The sequence below is a fragment of the Ananas comosus genome, linkage group 23 (genome assembly GCF_001540865.1).
Source record: "Ananas comosus cultivar F153 linkage group 23, ASM154086v1, whole genome shotgun sequence".
Taxonomy (NCBI): Eukaryota; Viridiplantae; Streptophyta; class Magnoliopsida; order Poales; family Bromeliaceae; genus Ananas; species Ananas comosus.
In genome coordinates, this window is record NC_033643.1 from 7,515,971 (window position 1) to 7,536,176 (window position 20,206).

General features: G+C 45.5%; 1 long non-coding RNA gene across 1 annotated transcript in view; it reads right to left on the bottom strand.

The window, feature by feature from the left end:
- Window positions 6,494-20,206, bottom strand: part of LOC109727858 — a 32,431-nt gene continuing 18,718 nt past the window's right edge. The window contains exon 4 of the long non-coding RNA XR_002220860.1: window positions 6,494-6,721. This is a non-coding gene — a long non-coding RNA (uncharacterized LOC109727858). The remainder of the gene's footprint in view (window positions 6,722-20,206) is intronic.

Here is a 20,206-nt window from a genome sequence, read left to right on the forward strand (position 1 = left end):
CTTGTCCATGCCTTCTATCCGCTCTTGCACATCCGCCGCGCCACTCTCCACAGTGAGTGCGCGATTCACCACCTCCCGATAGGTTTGGAGGTTAGAGGATTGCACGAATCGGAAGATAGACGGTCGCAATCCTCGCTCGAAGATGCGGGCCCTGTCCTCGTCGTCCCACACGACGAAAGGCATGCAGTGTAGAAGCCGAGAAAACTCCCTCTCAAACTCGACTACAGTCTGGTCTCCCTGGCGCAAGTTGCGCAAGTCCTGCTCCATCTTCCTCTGTACACTGTCAGGGAAGTATTGCGCCAAAAGAAGCTCCTTGAACTTCTTCCAAGAAATAGCCGCCAAATCCGTGCTGGGATTCTCCTGAACGTCTAACTACTAGCAGTAGGCCTCGCCGTCCAAGTGGTCTGTGGTGAGCCAAACTCGATCCCTTTCCTCTACGAAGGTATCGCAGAAGAGCTTCTCCATGTGCATCAACCACTTCTCCACGATCCAGTGGTCGACCTTCTCTCCGTCGAAGATCCGGGGACTGCACCTCCTGAACTCATTGAGGCGATCCATGAGCCGGTCCAGCTCTGCTCTCTCAACTAACGCGGGGAAAACTGCCCCCGCCGGAGGCACCTGAGCTGGTGACGCTACCACAACCTCTTCCCGAGGTGCGACCGCAGGTGTCGTCCGAGATGTGTCGAGGACGGGGGACGATCCCCTGGGTGCGACCACATCCACAGGCGCGGGTAGTGTAAGAATCTGAGCCTCCCTAACCACCGCCTGCTGCAGTAAAAGGCCCTTCAGGCGCTTCATCCACGCCTTCTGTCGGCACACTGCCTCTGTCTGCTATCGGGCCGCCTCCGCCTGCTGAGTCACCAAGTCAGTGAGGCCCGCAAGCTGGCTCCTCAACTCACGGACCTCGCCGGATCCGGAGGTAACGGAGGTCTCGACCTCCTCAAGGTGTACCGCATTATCCGCTCCGGCAAATTAAGAGCGTGTTATCGGCATCTCATTGCAACATCATAAAAGCGCAAGTTAGTAAAACCTATGCTATCGAATCCCCGCTCAAGTAGATAATACCCAAATCATACGAAAGTAAGGAAGTGTTCTTCACGACTAACTCCCGATGTTACGTTGTCGCCCGCCAACGTAACCCTCCGCGAAGTTAGAAGCCATACACTTCGATTAAACTCCAACTTTTTAGAGTTATATTAAAACCCAATCGTGATACTTTCGTTTACAAGTCAAATAGACCTGGTCTCTCACGAGCCTATTTCCTATAGTCCAACCGGCCCAAAGTTTGCTAGGTCCACTAAGACTGAATCCTAGGCTCCGATACCAAATTAATCTGTCACGCCCCGGGACCTAGCGGAAGCCCGTCCGGGACGTGTTCAGACCCGCCATACGTCTAAAACATATAAGACGTCTACAATAAAACAGTAAATAAAGCAAGATAAAAGAATATCTAGGAGTATCAGAGCAAAGTACAACTAGAATCTACAATAGAGGAATAAACAAAGGCTAAAATCCACTATGATAGAACCATAAAGTAGTACAACAAAATCCAAATACAAGTGCTAAGAGTAATACACTGGTGGTCTCTATACATGGAAAACAAAACTCTTCCTCACCACAACACAAAAAGAGAGTAAACCACCAAGGAGCGAAAGCAAGCTCCGCTATCTAGCTACGCGACCTCTTTGCCGCGATCTCGTGCCTTCACCGGTGCTGAAGGCTTTGAAATAAAAACCACAAAACAGAGGGCGTGAGAACTATTAAATAATAGTTCCCAGTGGGCAATTACTGACTTCAATGAAAAGCGCCACTAGGCCCGAAAACTAAGCAGGTAAGTGCGAATAAATAAGCAATATGAATGACCAGTATTTAAACATGAATACTTACTAAACCATGATATCTCTACTTAGCATGAATTTGCATAAGTATGATGCTTTTCTAACATGTATAAGTATGAAGATACAACCAACATGATATCCACAATGTAAATAATCCGATGTCATTATTTACTATTCTAGTCAATGTCCACTTGGCATGTTATGCCACTGGAATCCCAATCCTGTAGGACCTACCCATAGGTAGTCCGGCCTGCGCCGTGCCTAATAGCCCCGTGGTAGTCAACATCCCTACTCTAGGAATGAGGCTCTACTATATAAAGTTGAATTTTCATGATACATAACACATGCATTTTAAGTATTCTAAAATTCATAAAATCCTATCTAGCATGAATATGCATGCATTTCGATGAAACGATGAGTACAAATCATATATGAGACATTTCTCCCCTATTCCATGAAGTCAAACCCACCGTGACTCTCGCAACCCTTCGTTTCGCCGAACGAAGTTGCCCTGCAGCACACCGGACCTGTGCAAATCGCGAGGTTCGAGTGTTTGATATGGATTTCGAACTTTTCCACACTTGGTGGAAGGTCGTAGATGGTATTCCGGCCTAAAAGTTCGATTTCTAGAATTTGGCTAAGTCCTGGAGTTTTTACTCTCGGGGATCGGTCCCTGGCTAGGAGAGACCGGTTCTACCAGAACAGTACTGCGGCAGGGCTTGAGGCAACCGGTCCCTGGCTGGGAGAGATCGGTTCCCGAACGCGTGTTTTGCGAGAAGGGTCTGAGAGACCGGTCCCTGGCAGGTAGAGACCGGTTCCCGAACATTGGAATTTCGGGGCAGGCTGAGAGACCAGTCCCAGGTCGGGGAGACCGGTCCCTCAGTCCGAAAACTGCCCAGACCGGACTGTGCACAGGGTGGTTTTTTGAGGGACTTATATGGATTTTGTTGCTTCTAAGGGCCTTAAGGCCATTTCCACTCTCTCACTCCCTCATTTCTCTCCCTCACTTTTACTCTAGAGAGAGAAGAAGAAGGAGAGGAAGAAGGAGGGGTTGGAGGAGAGCTAGCTTGGAGGCCTTGGAACATCTTCCTCAACCTCATTTCTCACCTTGGAGGCTTGGAGCTTACTATTGGGACCTTGTAGAGGATCAATCTTCAACCCTAGAGCATTTGGAGCCTTGTTTGGATCTTCTCTAGAGGTTAGTTGCTTGTTTCTCCCCTCTAGACCTATTTTTGGTAGATTTTGAGAGATGAAACCTTAGATTTGATATTTAGGGTTTAGTTTGGAGATTTTTTATTTGAGGGCTTGAAGACCCGATTGATGAGTTTAGAACTTTGGATTGGGTTGCTTTGGATGGGACTTGGCATCCATTTGAGCTTTATTTGAGGATTTCTTCACCAGGGTGAGTTTTTCTCCACCTTAGCTTGAGGTAGTTAATGATTGAGTTTAAGGTTAATCGTAAGGTTCGTTTAACCCTTTGTTTCTACATCTTTAGGGTGTTAGGAGGCTAGTGGACACCTTCGTCGGAGCTTACGAAGGGTTTCGGTATCTACGATGGGTTTGACTTCATGAAAACAGGGCAAAATGGCCCCTATGCATTACATACTCGTCGTAAAGTCTTTTTAAATGTAAATCCATGCTAGATAGGATTTATGAAAACTTTAGAACCCTTGAAATGCATGTGCCATGTGTAAGGTAAATATCACTCTATATAGTAAAGCTATATGTGTAGACTGCATGCATGTGAAAGGCGCGCATCTTTTTCAGTTGAGAACATGTCTCTTATGCTAGAAATGGTTAGAAATATGTATTCATGAACATAATTATCATGCTTAGACTCGTTGAACAAAAGGGTCATAAAGGGGCACTTGAAACTAGTAAACTATGAAAATGCAACATAGAGATATAGTGATAGGCCATTTGGACATCGACGATACTCTATGTTAGAGACATGATGACATAGTGATAGGCCTTTGTGACATTCGATACATTCCATGTTCATAGATATGAGGACTTGAGACTTGAGACAGACTTATACGCATGCTTGCCATTGTGCTCATTCGCACATGCTTGTGAGGGTCGCTCCCTACAAGTGGGCACTCCGGAGTTAGCCTTCGCGATACATATTCGCCATGCGGGATTCGGTGCCGAAGTGGATTGCCATGGGAAAGGCTCATTCCTAAGAGTGGGGATGTTGACTACCACGGGGCCATTAGGCACGGCACCGGCCAGACAGCCTACGGGTGGGTCTTACAGGTCAGACAGCCTTCGGGTGGGTCTTCATGCCAGACAGCCTTCGGGTGGGTCTTATAAGATTAAACTTTTATTAGTTAAAGTGACAAGTGGACATTGACTAGGAAAGTAAATAATGACATCTTTACTATTTGACTTATGGACATCATATCAGCGATGCTTGGGTACATTCATACGAGAATAACTTTTCTTACTTATGCTAAATCGTGCTAAGTAGAGATATCATGTGGTAGCTAATATTCATGCTTATTTACTTGTCGTACATATCGTTTTCGTTTATATCTGCTTACTGACCCCCTTTTTAGTTTGGGCCTAGTGGTGTATTTCACTGAAGTCAGTAATTGCCCACTGGGAACTATTGTTTAATAGTTCTCACGCCCCCTGTTTTATGATTTTATTTCAGAGCCTTCGGCACTGGCGGAGGCACGGNTATGCAGTTCATGCTAATTAGAGATATCATGGTAGAATAGTACTCATGGTTACATACTTGCTCATTGTTTTGTTTTCGTTTATACTTGTACTGACCCTCTTTTGTAGCTTTTGGGTCTAGTGGCGCATTTCACTGAAGTCAGTAATTGCCCACTGGGAACTATTATTTAATAGTTCTCACGCCCTCTGTTTTATGGTTTCTTTCAGAGCCTTCGGCACCGGCAGAGGCACAGGATCGCGGCAAGGGAGTCGCATAGCTAGATAGCGGAGCTTGTTGTTGCTCCTAGGTGGTCACTCTCTTCCTTTTTGGTTTTTGTGAGAGAGAGAGTTTTGTACCATATATAGAGACCACCTGTGTACTTCGTTTAGCTTTTGTCTTTGGGATTCTTATTGTATTACTTTATGTTTCTTTTTGTGGATTTTAGTATATGGTTCTTTTCCTCTATTGTAGCATCTAGATATATTTGCTCTGATACTCCTAGTTGTTCTCTTTTTATTGCTTTATTTATCATTTTGTTTAGACGCCTTATATGTTTTAGACATATGGCGGGTCTGGGCACTCGCTGGGCGGGCTTCCGCTCGGTCCCGGGGCGCGACATGCCCACTACTCTCCTAGCACCCTAAAGGTATAGAAAAGAGAGATACACGAACGTTACGAACAACCCATTCCTCAAACATTAAGCAACTCAAGCAAAAGTGAGGAAAACTCACCGAAAGCGAAGGAAACTCTCTCTATCTCCAAATAGGAGTTAGAGTCCTTCAAAATCAACCTAAACCAAGGTTCTAAACCAATCAATTTGGTTCCAAGAGCATCCAATCCAAAATCCCCAAAATAAATCCTAAGTTCCAATTCTAGGGTTTCGTCTAGTAGAATTTACTAAAACATGAATCAAAGAGGAGATTAAGCCTACCGACCTCATCTAAAGCTCCCAACAAGGCTTCAAGTCCTCCAAGGTTGAAGATCTTCCTCCAAAAGAGCTCCAACAAAAGCTTCAAGCTTCTCCCATGGTGGAATCCAAACAAGAAGTAAGAAAAAACAAAGAGGAGGAGATCAAAACTAGCTAAAACCTATCAAAAATGGAGAAAAAAATTAAGGGGGAGAGTGCTCACCTTGTTTTCTACTGGTTAGGGCTCAAAAGAGCTCTCTAAGGGAGCTGGGGTGGTATATATAGAGTTGCAACAATTGCAAATACAACCCCCAACAAAAATAGCCCTTTCTGCAAAGTGTATCAGTACACGGGAAAGTGTACCGGTACAAACCCAGTGTACGCGCGAACCCGAGGCTCGGGTTGGCAGAAAAATCCATTTGTACCAGTACAACCATCAAGGTGTCACCGGTACACTTTCTGTACCGGTACAACCATCAAGGTGTACTTGTACACAGCCCAGCAAAATGCAACCCGAGAGCAGCCTAAGTTCATCACTTTGCCGACCTTAGCACTACATTTAAATACTATAATTCTCGAGATACGAGCCATAGGTCGGAACACTGTCAACGACCCTCCAGAATATCTAGAAAAATTTAGAACACTGATTAAACACTCGAACCTCGCAATTTACAAAGATCCAGTGTGTTACAGCCAGGCAGGCAACCCGAGAAGGTTGCTCTCAGATTTGGTCAATGGGGACTGCATACCGGTGACCGCCCTGGTGTCACGCCTCGGGACCGGCGGAGGCCCTCCCGGTAGCATGCCTAGACCCGCCATATGCCTGCACATACAAGGCATCTACAACAATAGCGATGAATAAAGAAAAGATAATAAATATCTAGAGATATCAGAGCATGTGTACAGCTAATATCTATGAAGAAGTAGAAGCAGTNGACCGGCGGAGGCCCTCCCGGTAGCATGCCTAGACCCGCCATATGCCTGCACATACAAGGCATCTACAACAATAGCGATGAATAAAGAAAAGATAATAAATATCTAGAGATATCAGAGCATGTGTACAGCTAATATCTATGAAGAAGTAGAAGCAGTAAAACTATCAACTGAGATAAAACATAGAGTGAATACATCAAACTATCTCAAAAGCAAGTACTACAATATCCAAAATTGTAGTCTCTATGTAGGGTACAAACGTTATCATTCTCTTCAACTAAAACAAAAAGGAGAAAATGATCCACCTAGCAAGACCCCTCGCTCGCTAGCTCGAAGCGACACCCTTGCTGCGGTCCCTAGCCTCTCCTGGAGTGGAAAGCTCTGAAAGGAAACATAAAACAGGGAGCGTGAGAACTATAATTTATAGTTTCCAGTAGACAATTACTGACCTGAGCAAAATGCACCACTAGGCCCAAAAGCATAAGTAGATAAAAGAACTACTAGTAAGCTGCGATATGTAAAGCATGTAATGAAATGCTAATCTACAATGCCATAAATATACATGATGTCAACATGGTGTACATCTATTCTATCATAGTCCGAAATGCCAATATATGACTAGTATGCTCCAACATGGCAAACAAGTATGCTATAATGCAATAAGCAATACTATCAAATACACTACATGTGTAAATGCCCGATAAATCCAACTACTATGAACTGTCAAGTAGTGATTATTACTTATATGACTCCGTGTCGATTTTCATTTCCAAATAAGGACCTACACAAGGTAGTCCTGCTTGTACCGCCTAAGTGTCCGTGGTAACTCCAGCATTCCCACTCGAGGAATGAGTCTATCCCGCCAGGCCCCCGTAGGCTTCTTAATACCGCACGAGCGATCATAAGTCGCGTAGGCTAACTCTGGAGTGCCGGCTTGTAGGGAGCGACCCTCACAAGCATGTGCGAATGAGCACAAATGACAAGCAAGCGTAGTCATCGTCTCACAAACCTGATCATCATGTCTCTAACATGGTAATAGCCACTAGCAACCCAACGGTCTAGTTCTATATCTCAATGTGAAGTTCCAGCATTCATTAAGTCTATTGCCTCTTTATGACACTAGCACGTTGCTATACCCAAGTTTATTCCAAATTCCATGCCTCTTCATGGCATTATTTACTAGGTTCACACATAACCCAAGCTCAATGTCGTTTTACGACATTAGCTCACTAATTCACATATCATTCTTGTCTAATGCCTCTTTATGGTATTTTACTTGTTCCTATGTCCAACATGAGGAATATATCCAATAGTATCTTACACTTATCATTTTCACTATATGAAACATGATCTCGAGTCACATCTAGAATGCTAATTACATGCATAAACCCAACATGAAAGCCCTCTACTACATAGGGGTCCAAATATACATTGTATATACCATATGATTCTAAGCATTCTAAAATTCACAAATATTTCATCTAACACGAATATGCATGATTTTCTATTTTACAACAAGTAAAAATCATCATTGAGAAATTTATCTCATTTTGGTGAGGTCAAACCCACCAAGTCTCCTCGGAACCTTTCATTTCGCCGAACGAAGTTGCCCACTATTCTCCTAGCACCCTAAAGGTAATAAAAGGAGAGTTACACGAATGTTACAAACAACATATAGGTCGATCTTTAACTATATCAAGAAAAGGGGCAAAACTCACCTAAGATGGTGATAGTCTCTCTCGATATCCAAATGGGGGCCAGAACCCTCCCAATCCAACCTAGAGGATGGTTCTAATCCAAAAAATCAAGCTTTAAAAGCCCTAAATCCAAAACCCCCAAATAAACCCTAAGTTTCCATTTCTAGGGTTTGATCTAGTAAAAACCATAAAAACATGAATCCAAAGGATGAAACACGTTACTAACCTTTCTAGAGGCTTCAATCAAGGCTCCAAACCAACTACGATTGAAGATCTCCTCTCAAACGGGCTTCTCTCCAAGCTTCAAGCCTTCAACAATGATGGAAATGCCACCAAGATGAAAAAGAGAGGGTTAATCCACCAAAATCCATGCAAAATGGAATATAAATCCAAAAAGGGAAGAGAGGAGGTCCCCTACCTTGTCTTCCCTGTTTCCCAGCTCAGGGAAACCTCTAAGGGGCGTGGGATATGCATAGAGAAGCAACAAAAGCAAAGCAAATACACCCCTCAAAAGCTGCCAGTTTGAAATCTAGCAAAGTGTACCGGTACACGGGAAAGTGTACCGGTACAACTCTCCCGAATGCGCAAATCCGAGCCTCGGGTTGGCCAATAACCACATGTGTACCGGTACAACCATCAAGTTGTCACCATAGTTAGTTAATTCGGATTCGGCAAAAATTCGGTACGGATATAATTCGGATAAAATTCGTTTTCTAATTATTAAATTCGTTGAAAAATACGGCTAAAAAACGGATTCGGTTATTATTCGGATACGTGATTTATACGGGTATTATACGTTTATCAATTAAAAATTCAGGATCAAAAATTCGGCTATATAATAAATATATAATAATTAATATACTATATATACTATTTTTATAATTTTTTATATAGATTAAATATATTCAAAGTTATAATAAATATATATTAATAATATATAAAAGTTATGTATTTAGAAATATTAATAAATAATTATAAATATATAAATAAAATATTATATATAATAAATAAAAATATATNCTCTCTCTCTCTCTCTCTCTCTCTCTCTATATATATATATAATGATTAATGAGAGGGAGGTCCACTGGACCTCCCTCTCATGTGGTCCACGAGGCCACAAAGTGGCCTCGTGGACCGCGCACAACTAGCCTCCGTAAGCCCCGATACTTTTTTACTGTTCCTCTTCCACCTTTCCTCGGGCGAGACGACATCTGCCGCCGCGGATCTTGCTCCCGGTGCCGGCCAGGGTCGTGGAGGAGGAAGAGGACGACCCGGAAGAGTTCGGCGACGAGAGCGGCGATGACGAGACCCTCGGCCTCGAATCCACAACCACGAGCGCCGCGATGACCACGAGCGCGGCGACCACGCGAATCTCGGCCGCGAATCTGCAACCACGAGCGACGTTTTCTTCCGAATCATTCGCGAATCGCGAATAATTCGCGAACACTTTTTTTTGACGAAGAAATCGCATATTTTTTCGAACTTTTCGAAAAAATACGGAAGACGCCGTTTAATTCGTATTTTTAAAGATTAGCGTATAATTCGCGTTTTAATCGCGAATTAACTAACTAAGGTTGTCACCGGTACACTTTCTGTACCGGTACAAACATCAAGGTGTACCGATACACAATCCTGCAGAAAGCAACCCGAGAACAGCATAAGTCCTCCTCTTTGGTGACCTTTGCGCTACTTTAAATACCTCAATTCTCGGGATACGAGCCATAAGTCGGAGCACTGTCAACGACCCTCCAAAATACCTGGAAAAACTCGGAACACAGATCAAACACTCGAACCTCGCAATTTGCAAAGATCTAGTGTGTTACACCTGATTAGTACCGGTACCCCGCAACAACCCGAGAACAGCAGCTCTCGGGTTTGGACTCTGCGGAACGTCGTACCGGTGATGCGAGCCTGCGTACCGGTACCCCGCACCGTGAACAGCAGGTTTAGTCTGCTGCAAATAAAAGAGATTGGAGGGCTCAAATGCAATTGTAGCAGCTTATAAAAGCCCCACACCCTCTCTTCTCTTGTCCACAACCAAAAGAACTATAAGGATGTGAATTGTCTAATCTGAGTGTTGAGCCTCGCTCGAAATCGACCTATTGTTGGTTGGTTATCCTTCGGAAAGGCCGAAAGCATCAAAGAGGACAAAAGTGCATTGTGGAAGGCCTCCGAGAGCAAGTTGGAGAAAATCTGCAAGTGCAGGATTTGTGCTCTCGGGGACCGGTGTCACGCTCCCGCCCCGAAACCCCTACCGATTTGGCACGGTTCGGGCGCAGCGAACGGATGCCGAACGGACAGCACCTCCCCTGTCCGCCCAAGGCTCAACAACAGATCGAGTACAAGAGTTTACCCAGGAATATTAAATTCTATAAGTACACAATCAACGGGGCACAAATAGTGCCAACAACGAAGAGCAAGTAATCCACAAGATACACAAGTGAAATAAAGAGAGTTTTTACTAACTATTACATCACATTTGCATTTTGTGTACAATTACATTCTTTTCCTCAAAATGAGTACAAGTTCATCAAGTATATAGCTCTCCAAATTCCTCACCTACATGAATCTCTCTCAGGTACATGGGTGTGCTAATGTAAAAGGAAAGCTACTACTCTACCAATAATCCTCACTGGTCGGGGCGATGCCCTTGCCGCGGTCCTCGCTCAGCAGACCTGTACCTAGCCCTGGAAATAGAGTGGGGTGAGAACTATCTTCCATAGTTCCCAGTGGGCTTGGCCGCCGACTCCGCCGATCTCCCCACTAGGTCCAAGTGGGCATAAGTAACAATGAGATAGATAGATATATATATATCAAAGCTGTAAAGATATAATAGGAAAACTATGCTACTATGCCCATAATCATTTGAAATGAATGCATCCATCATTTAGTAAAGGTTTACTATCATGCTAACAAGTTCGATCCATATTCGATAAGCAATGTTCAATGATAATATTAACTTTTCATTTACCGAATCTGTGGCGAAACCCTTGGGTTTGCCTACGCCTCACATATCCATCCCATTGGGTAAGGAGACTCCATGTGTTCCCGAACCGGGGACGGTCTGCGGACATCCACTTTGTTCTAATCGCCCGACACTCCGGAGTTCTCGACAACAATTCTCTCCATGTGAGGATATGGATGGCTTTACCATTCCAAAAAACAGACTGTGAGCTTGATCTGTCCTCTCCACGTGAGGATACCCTACGAACTAGGGCCAACATTTCTCTAGGAACTCACCTATTCCGACATTCATGCATGTTTACTTAGCTATACTAAGTTCATTGTTCACGAGTCATTTTGTAGGGAATCCACCTATCCCTAAGTTCATGAACCTCTAGTGTCAAATACACTACATAATGCCACTCGTTCTGTTCTTTAAACATTTAGATGCCACTCTCTATGTCACTAAATAACCATCGAGTTTATCTCTTTCCTTTAGCACTATAGGATCCATGTTCAGACCCAATCTTTACCTATCCATTTCACCAAGTATTCCATGTACACTAGGTAAATATTTAGAAGCATAAGGAAAAGGCACTACAATGCAATCCTACAATGCAACATGCAAGAGATAAGGTTATATGTTATTCTAAGACATAATAGAGAGTTCGGTTACTTCGGGATGACACCCCCCACCTTTTGGAGGTATGAAGGTTCTAGAAATGCTTCCCAACGGACGTTACGACGAGGTCTCGGCCTCCTTGGTCCAAAACGGCGCTCAATCGGCTATATTTCGCCGATAGCTTTTCACCCGCTCGACGAATCAAAAATCCGATTTCGCCCCCGCGTTTAGACACCTATCAATTAGGTTTACAAGCCACTAAATGAGATCAATCTTATCATTTATCAAAAACCCCCATTTGGGTGCCCTATGGTTCGCATCTTGCAATTTGCACTATAGAACCCCTAGCTCCTAGCTCTATTCCACCATTAATGGTGCTAGAGGTCCATTTGACCTCATCTCAAAAGCCAAAAACCCAAAACCCTAAGTTCTACCATTAGGGTTCAAGAGCTTACATCTAGGTTAGCTCCAAAGGAGAGGAGAGAAAGAGGAAGATGCTCCAAGCCTTCTCTAGCTGGCTCTCCTCCTACTTCTTCTTCTCTTTTCCTTCTTCTCCTTCTCTTTTCTTTCTTCTCTTCCTTGAGAGAGAGAGGAAGAGCTAAGGGAAAGAGAGTGAGGGGTGTTATGGAGTAGATGAGAGAAAGAGAGAAGGCTTTTCTCTCTAATACTCTCCATCTAATATAACAAATGCAACTAAGCCCCCCAACTTTTCATTTCTCAACTGCTCTACCTGGGCAGATTTCACGCGGAGAGATCGGTCCTTCCCTGCCAGGGACCGGTCTCTGAGGACCTTTCAAAATTTCACGCGTACGGGAACCGGTCCCTACCCGAGAGACCGGTCCCTGGGAGACCGGTCCTCCTAATGAGGGACCGGTCCCCGAGAGCACCTCAGCCAGAAATGCTTACGGGAACCTGTCCCTCTGGCCAGGGACCGGTTGCATCAGCTGGCTGCCGTAACCTCAGCTACGGGGACCGGTCCTTCCCTGCAAGGGACCGGTCCCCGAGAGCAGAATCTGCCAAATGCATATTTTTGCATCTTTCGCTCTCGCGGACTTCGACTCCAAAGCACTTTTTGTATTTTGGACATCTTTAGTTTTTTTCAAAGCCTACTCGCTCGACAATTAGTCGATCCTGGACGAAGTATAACTCTCGGATTTCGAGAATTCACTTCCTTACATCCTCCCCTCCTTAAAAGGAGTTTCGTCCTCGAAACTGATTCAACTTAATTAAAACTCAGTTTTTATACGTTATTCCTCAAACAAGTGAGGACGATCCTTTCTCATCAGATCCTCGAGTTTCCAGGTGGCCTCGCGATCATCATGATTGCTCCACGGGATCTTCACGTAGGGAATCTCGCGATTTCGCAGCTTTCGCACTTCTCGGGCGATAACAATCACCGAAAACTCCTCGTAGCTCAAGTCTTCTTGAAGTTCCGGCGGTTCATATAGCATCGCGTGCTCAGGGTCATGAATGTGCTTGCGACGGTTGGAGACATGGAACACATTGTGTACATCCGCGAGCTTCGGCGGTAAGGCAAGTCGATAGGCCACCGTGCCAACTCACTCCAATATTTCGTAGGGTCTAATATACCGGGACTCAACTTTCCCCGCACTCTAAACCGCTTCACACCCCGCATTGGCAAAACCTTTAAGAATACGCGGTCACCCACCGCAAATTCTATGTCTCGACGGCGCCTATCAGCATAGCTTTTCTGTCTCGACTGCGCCATGAGCAATCGCTTGCGAGCAAGGCGGACTTTCTCCTCTGCTTCTCGCAACACGTCCGGGCCGAACTCTGCACGCTCACCCACATCGCTCTAGTGTATAGGAGACCGACACTTCCGCCCATAGAGAGCCTCGAATGGTGCCATCTCCACACTAGCGTGATAACTATTGTTGTAGGCGAACTCGGCCATTGGCAGATGATCACACCAACTCCCTTTATAGTCTATGACACATGCCCGCAGCATATCCTCTAGAGTTTGAATGGTCCTCTCTGTTTGCCGATCTGTCTGAGGATGAAATGCTATGCTGAAGTCGAGCCATGTGCCAAGCGCTTCCTGCAGGATCTTCCAAAAGTGCGAAGGAAACCGGGGGTCGCGATCCGACACGATCGATTTCGGCACCCCGTGCAACCTCACTATCTCATCAAGGTACACCTACGCCAACTTGTCGCCTGCCCACGTGGTGTGGCTCGGCAAAAAGTGAACCGACTTCGTCAATCGGTCCACAATTACCCAAATCGCATCGTGGCCGCCAGTTGAGTGAGGCAAGCTGACCACAAAGTCTATTGATATGTCCTCCTATTTCCAAACGGGGATTGGTAGGCTTTGAAGCTTTTCCGCTGGAAATCGACGCTCGGCCTTTACTTGTTGGCATACTAAGCACTTCGCCACGAAGCATCCAACATTACTTTTCATTCCCGGCTACCAATAGTGCATCTTTAATCCTTGGTACATTTGGTGCTGCCCTGGTGATCACAATAAGGCGACCAATGTGCCTCTTGCAAGATTAGCTCTCGGATCTCCACATTATTCAGCACACACTATCGATTTCAAAATCGAAGTGCACCATCGGCGTCTACCATGAAATCGCCACCACGACCCTTCTCGATGTCACGCCGCACCTTTTGGAGTTCTCGGTCCGCAGGTTGCAGATTCTTAATTCTCTCCAACAAGGTCAGTTGGACAACGAGTGCCGTCAATTGAGCAGGAATCTCGGGAGGAACCACCTCAATATTCATTCGCTCCATGTCCAGCCATAGAGGTGTTTGATTTGTAACCCACATAGCGAGGTTCTCCGCCGACTTCCTGCTCAATGCATCCGCTGTAATATACCGAACTTCTAATTCATGAAGTTACGATGTATGTTAGCTTAGAAAGCCATTGGAATCATTCCGGCGAAGTTCGGGAGCATTCGGGTGCTTCGGTGCGCATAGGGCGCGAAAACGGGACCCGAAAGGCTATGTTGGACCATGGACTAAATCCGGCATTAGCGTGGATGAAAAGATGATGAAAACATGCTTGAAAACATGTTTGGAGAGTCTCAGTTCGATTTGAAACGAATCGGATGTCAAACGAGCGAAAACGAGTGAAAACGGAGCGAAAACGGTGAAAAAGCTGAAAATTTGGCTAAGTCCTTGAAGGCTGATTTCTGGACCTTCGGGGACCGGTCTCTCAGTCAAGGACCGGTCTCTCAGGGACCGGTCTCTCATCGCAAGGACCGGTCCCCGAACCCCGAAAATGCCCAGTTCGGGCTGTTGCGAGAGAAGCATTGTTGAGGGACTTATTGGCATTTTGTGCATGGGTTATGAGTAAAGAGAGGATTAGAACCTCTCTCTCTCCCTCTCCCTCACCGTATCACACCAAAGCCTCCTCTCTCTCTCTCTAGAAAGGAAAGGAGAAGAGAAGAAGAAGAAGAGAAAGAAGAAGAAGAAAGGGAAAAAGAAGGTGAAGCAAGTGGAGAGCTTCCCTCCATCATCTTCTTCTTCACCTTGGAGCAAACCTAGAGAGGTAAGCTTCTTGAAGCTTTAATGGTAGATCTTTAGGGTTAAGTTCTTATACTCTAAAGATGATTTTAATGGAATCCTAGCATGCTAAATAGATGAACCATGCTTGATTCATGAGACGAAATGGAGGATTTTGCTAGAGTAGCATCTAGGGCTCCAAAAAGGGGTTTTTGTAAATAGTTGAGTTTGATCTCAATTGACCCTATATAAACCTAATTGGGGGTATAACGAACGCATTGGTGCGCTCGGTTCGACAATCCGACGAGTGTACGCGAAGTTATTGACGAAACAGTCTGTTTTGGTACAGATAGCCGCAGCACGCGGGATAAGCCTCCAAAAATCATGAAAATGGATCGGGAGCATCGTGGTGTCGGGGAATAAACTCCCGAACAGACGGATCGCGGATTGGTGGCCGTTCGGGTGGTCGCGCAAGAGTTCGGGCCAAACCGGGTCACGGGTGCCGCGGGAGGCCGATTGCAAGTGACGACAAGCAATCGGAAAGCGTTAAAAGGTGGGTTGTGCTTACCGAAGCGACTAGGTCGCCTTCATGCCAAAGTGTAGTGTGTTTCACTATTGATGCATGATAAGAATGTTAAGTAAGAATGCATAATAAGAATGTTAAGTAAGAATGCACCATAATGATGCTAATAAATGTATACAATGCCATGATAAAGATGCTAAGAAATGAATGCATGTGATAGATGTTAAGTAATGCATGTAATATGTGCCAAGTAATGATCATATAAGATGTATGTTGAGAAATGCATGTTGTCATAATAGGAAATGCTAAAAGTATGCATATTGACATAATGTAAGAACACTAAGCTAATGCTTGTGACATGTTATAGAAATGTTTGATGAAGCATGAGTAAAATGTTAAAGGCATGTTGAGATGTATGTTAAGTAAACATATGAGCTAAATGTATGATCCATATTGTGAGAATATGTTAAAATGACATAAAGTAGAAAGCATGCATAATGATAAGATAAGAATGCTAAGTAAAGGATGTGTGTAAGTTGACATAAATGCACCTATAGATCGAGTGGCATTGAACCTAGTGTCAAGGACATAGGTTAAACAAAAGTAATAATGAACCTAGTGTCGATGAACATAGGTTATTCACGAGTGGCATGTCAAGTATAATTCCTAGGTGTGGACAACTAGGAAAACAAGAACATGAGTGGCATTGAACCTAGAGTCAAATAAACCTAGGTTGTAAATGTAATGATATAGAACCTAGAGTCAAATGAACTTAGGTGATAAAGAATGTTGGACCTAGTGTCAATGAACCTAGGCTAAGAAGATAATGACATTGAACCTAATGTATTAACTTAGGTTGAGTAAAGGCTTGGACCTAGATAGGTCGATAACATAGGGTGAGACCAACCCTTGAGTAATGTAAAGTGGATTCCGGAATCCCTGCTGCTAGTGCAGCGGCTGCTAGTGCAGCATACAAGCTCGATAGTTCTTGGCCGCGGGTGCATGTGGCGTGTTCCTCTCCCACCGGAAGAACTTCGAGGCTTGTTAATGAGCAAGAACAATGAGCGCTAGGGTGCATGTGGCATGTTCCTCTCCCTATCGGGGATCTCGGCTGCGGGTGTATGCGGCATGTTCCTCTCCCACCGGGGGATCCCTGACCACGGGTGTACGCAGCTCTGGGCGACCCGTTGGGCGATGTGGTTTGTGATTGAAGGCTGAGGTGCATGTGAGAGTTCCTTCACCTCGAGCCGGACAGAGCGCGGACTATCCGCAGTTGATTGACTCAAGACCGAGTCGGATGGCAAAGTTGGCTAAGGTAAAGTAACCTTAGGAAAGAAAGGCTAATGTGTATAATATTACTAAGGTGTGAGTACCCTTAGTAAAGCGTAAAGAATAAAGAATGAAGAATCAAGAATAAGAAAAGGCTAATGCTAAAGAATGACAAGTAATAAAGAATAAAGAAGGGTTAATGCTAAAGAATAGCTAGTAAAGTAAAGAATGAGTAAAAGTAAAGAATGGATAAGAATAAAGTGTAGAAGCAATTAATCTACTATATGAGTTGCATAATTTGCATATTGCATGTTGTGAGGCAAAAGCATGGTAATGTTAGTTGCATGATTTATGATTTCATATCTATCTATTGGACTAACATGTTGTTTGCCTCCTTTGACCTGATGGTCGAGCTCTTCCCTTGGGTGGCCGTACCCACTGGGAACTATGGAGTTAGTTCTCACCCCACGTTGTTTCGGGGTTTTACAGGTTCACACGCGAGCGGCGCGGCGGCGCGAGGAAAGGGCGTAGCTCCGTAGTTAGCGCCCTACCACTGAGACCAGATAGCAGCACCCTGAGTCGGCTTCTTAGGGGTATAAAATGCAAAGAACCAAAAATGTGATAATTGTAAGAACAATGTTGTAATAACTATGTTAAAATCGGATTGTATTTGGAAGTTAAGTGAAAGCTAATGTAAGAATCAAATGAGAATTGTGATGTAAAAATGTATGAATGTGAATGCTTGTAATAGCAAGTAGATTTATGTTTTTGATACTTCCTTATGCAATCTTTGGTTGAAATGTGTTCCTGGTTGGAACTTCGTACATTGTATTGATTGCGACGCCTTGAACGTACAGGGGAGACTCTGTCCGCGGTACAGGGGAAACCCTGTCCGTTCGGCGGTCTGTTGGCGTGCCCGAATCCGACCAAAGAGGCGGGCTCGGGGCGTGACATCCGCGATCACATTCGCCTTTTCGGGGTGGTAAAGAATGTCCACGTCATAATCCTTTAGTAGTTCTAACCACCGTCACTGATGCATGTTAAGCTCTCTCTGTGAGAACAGATATTTTAAGCTCTTGTGGTCGGTGTAGATCTCACAATGTGCACCGTACAGGTAGTGCCTCCATAGCTTCAAGGCGAAGATTACCGCCACTAGCTCCAAATCGTGAATGGGGTAGTTCTTTTCAAGCTCTTCAGCAGACGGGATGCATAATCAATCACTTTCCCGCCTTGCATCGAAACACACCCCAATCCAAGATAGGAAGCATCGCTGTAGACCACGAAGTCTTTGCCCTGCACCGGTAGAGCGAGCACCGGAGTCGAAGTTAGCCTTTCCTTCAACTCTTTGAAACTCCGGTCGCACTCATCGCTCCAAATGAATTTGGTGCCTTTCTGAGTCAGACGGGTAAGTGGAATTACTATCTTTGAAAAGCCTTCCACGAACCGCCTGTAGTAGCCCACCAAACACACGAAGCTTCGAACCTCTGTGACGTTCGTTTGGTGCGGCTAATCATTGATTGCCTCAACTTTCCTCGGGTCTACCCAAACTCCACCCTTGGAAATCACATGCCTTAGAAATGCGACCTCTCGGAGCCAGAAGTCACACTTCTTCAGCTTAGCATACAGCTTCTCCTCCCGAAGGATTTGAAGCACTTGTCTCAAATGCTCGGCATGTTCCTCATCACTACGAGAATAGACCAATATGTCGTCTATGAAGACTACGACAAATCGGCCCAAGTACTTCCTGAAAACACGGCCCATCAAGTCCATGAACGCCGCTGGAGCATTCGTGAGTCCAAATGGCATGACCGTGAATTTATAGTGCCCGTACCGCTTACAAAACGCAGTTTTCTGCACATCCTCCGGCTTGATCTTCAACTGGTGATAGCCGGTCTGTAAATCTATCTTCGAGTACACACACGACCCTTGCAACTGATCGAACAGGTCATCGATTCGAGGTAGTGGGTACTTATTCTTGATCGTGACTCTGTTCAACTCTCGATAATCCACGCAGAGTCGAAATGATTCGTCCTTCTTCCGCACAAATAACACCGGGGCTCCCCACGGTGATACACTTGGCCGGATAAACTGTTTATCGAGAAGATCTTGCAACTGACTACTCAATTCTTTCAGGTCCGCCGGCGCCATTCGGTACGGAGCCTTCGAGATCGGTGCGGTACCGGGAATCAAGTCTATCACGAACTCGATCTCCCGATCCGGTGGTATCCCCTGTAACTCCATGGGAAACACATCTGGGAACTCCCGCACCATCGATAACTCCTCTAATGTTGGAGCTACTCGATCCACTTCCACAACAGTTGCCAAGAATGCTACGCAACCGCTGTTGACCAACTTTCTTGCTCTGTCGCCGACATCGTCGCGGCGAAGCACGAGCTTTGACAAGCCCGATAAGTGAACTCCTTCTGTCCGAGCTCATGAAACGTAATCACTCTACTCTTGCAGTCGATCGTTGCGTGATACTTCGAGAGCCAGTCTATGCCCAATATGACATCGAACTCTTTAAGATTCTTGAGCTCTAGCATCCTAATGGGCATTATCCAGTCGCCTACTTGTACTGGACACGATGAGCATTCCATGTAGGTATTAAACGTAGACCCAGAGCCCTCAACTCGCTACTTGCCATCACTCGCCTCTAAGAGTATGTCATGCATGCGTGCGAATGATCTACTGATAAATGAATACCTGGCTCTTGTATCAAACATAGCCCTGGAGCGAACTCCGTTAATTAAAACCATACTTGCCACAAGGCAATGCTCCTCCACCTCCGCAGGCTTCTCGACTTGAACCTGAGCGGCGAATACCCGTCCGCTCGAAGCCGATCGCGCCATCTCGAGCTGGCGCGGCATCATCGCACGTCTCGCTGACACGGCCATCGGTGGANCGAGCTTAGCGGCGAATACCCGTCCGCTCGAAGCCGATCGCGCCATCTCGAGCTGGCGCGGCATCATCGCACGTCTCGCTGACACGGCCATCGGTGGAACTCCTCCGTAGTGCTCCGGAACCACCGGCGCCGATGCAGTAGATGGGGCAGGCGAGTCTCCTCCTCCCGGGCAATCCCGCACGAAGTGCCCTGGTTGCCCACACTTGTAGCACCTGCCTTGGCGCTGCTCGCAACGCGACACCAGGTGGTCTCCGCCACATATGACGCACCGTCGCGCTCCACTGCCCTTTGACTGAGTCCGCAGATACTTCGGGGGCTTCTTGGAACATGCTTGTCCCCCCGAACCACCGCCTTGACGCTTCTTGCTTCTGTCCTTGGACTCGGCCAACATCTCGCACTTCTCTCGAACATGGGCGTCACCGTGCTCCGCCCAAAGTGCTCGGTC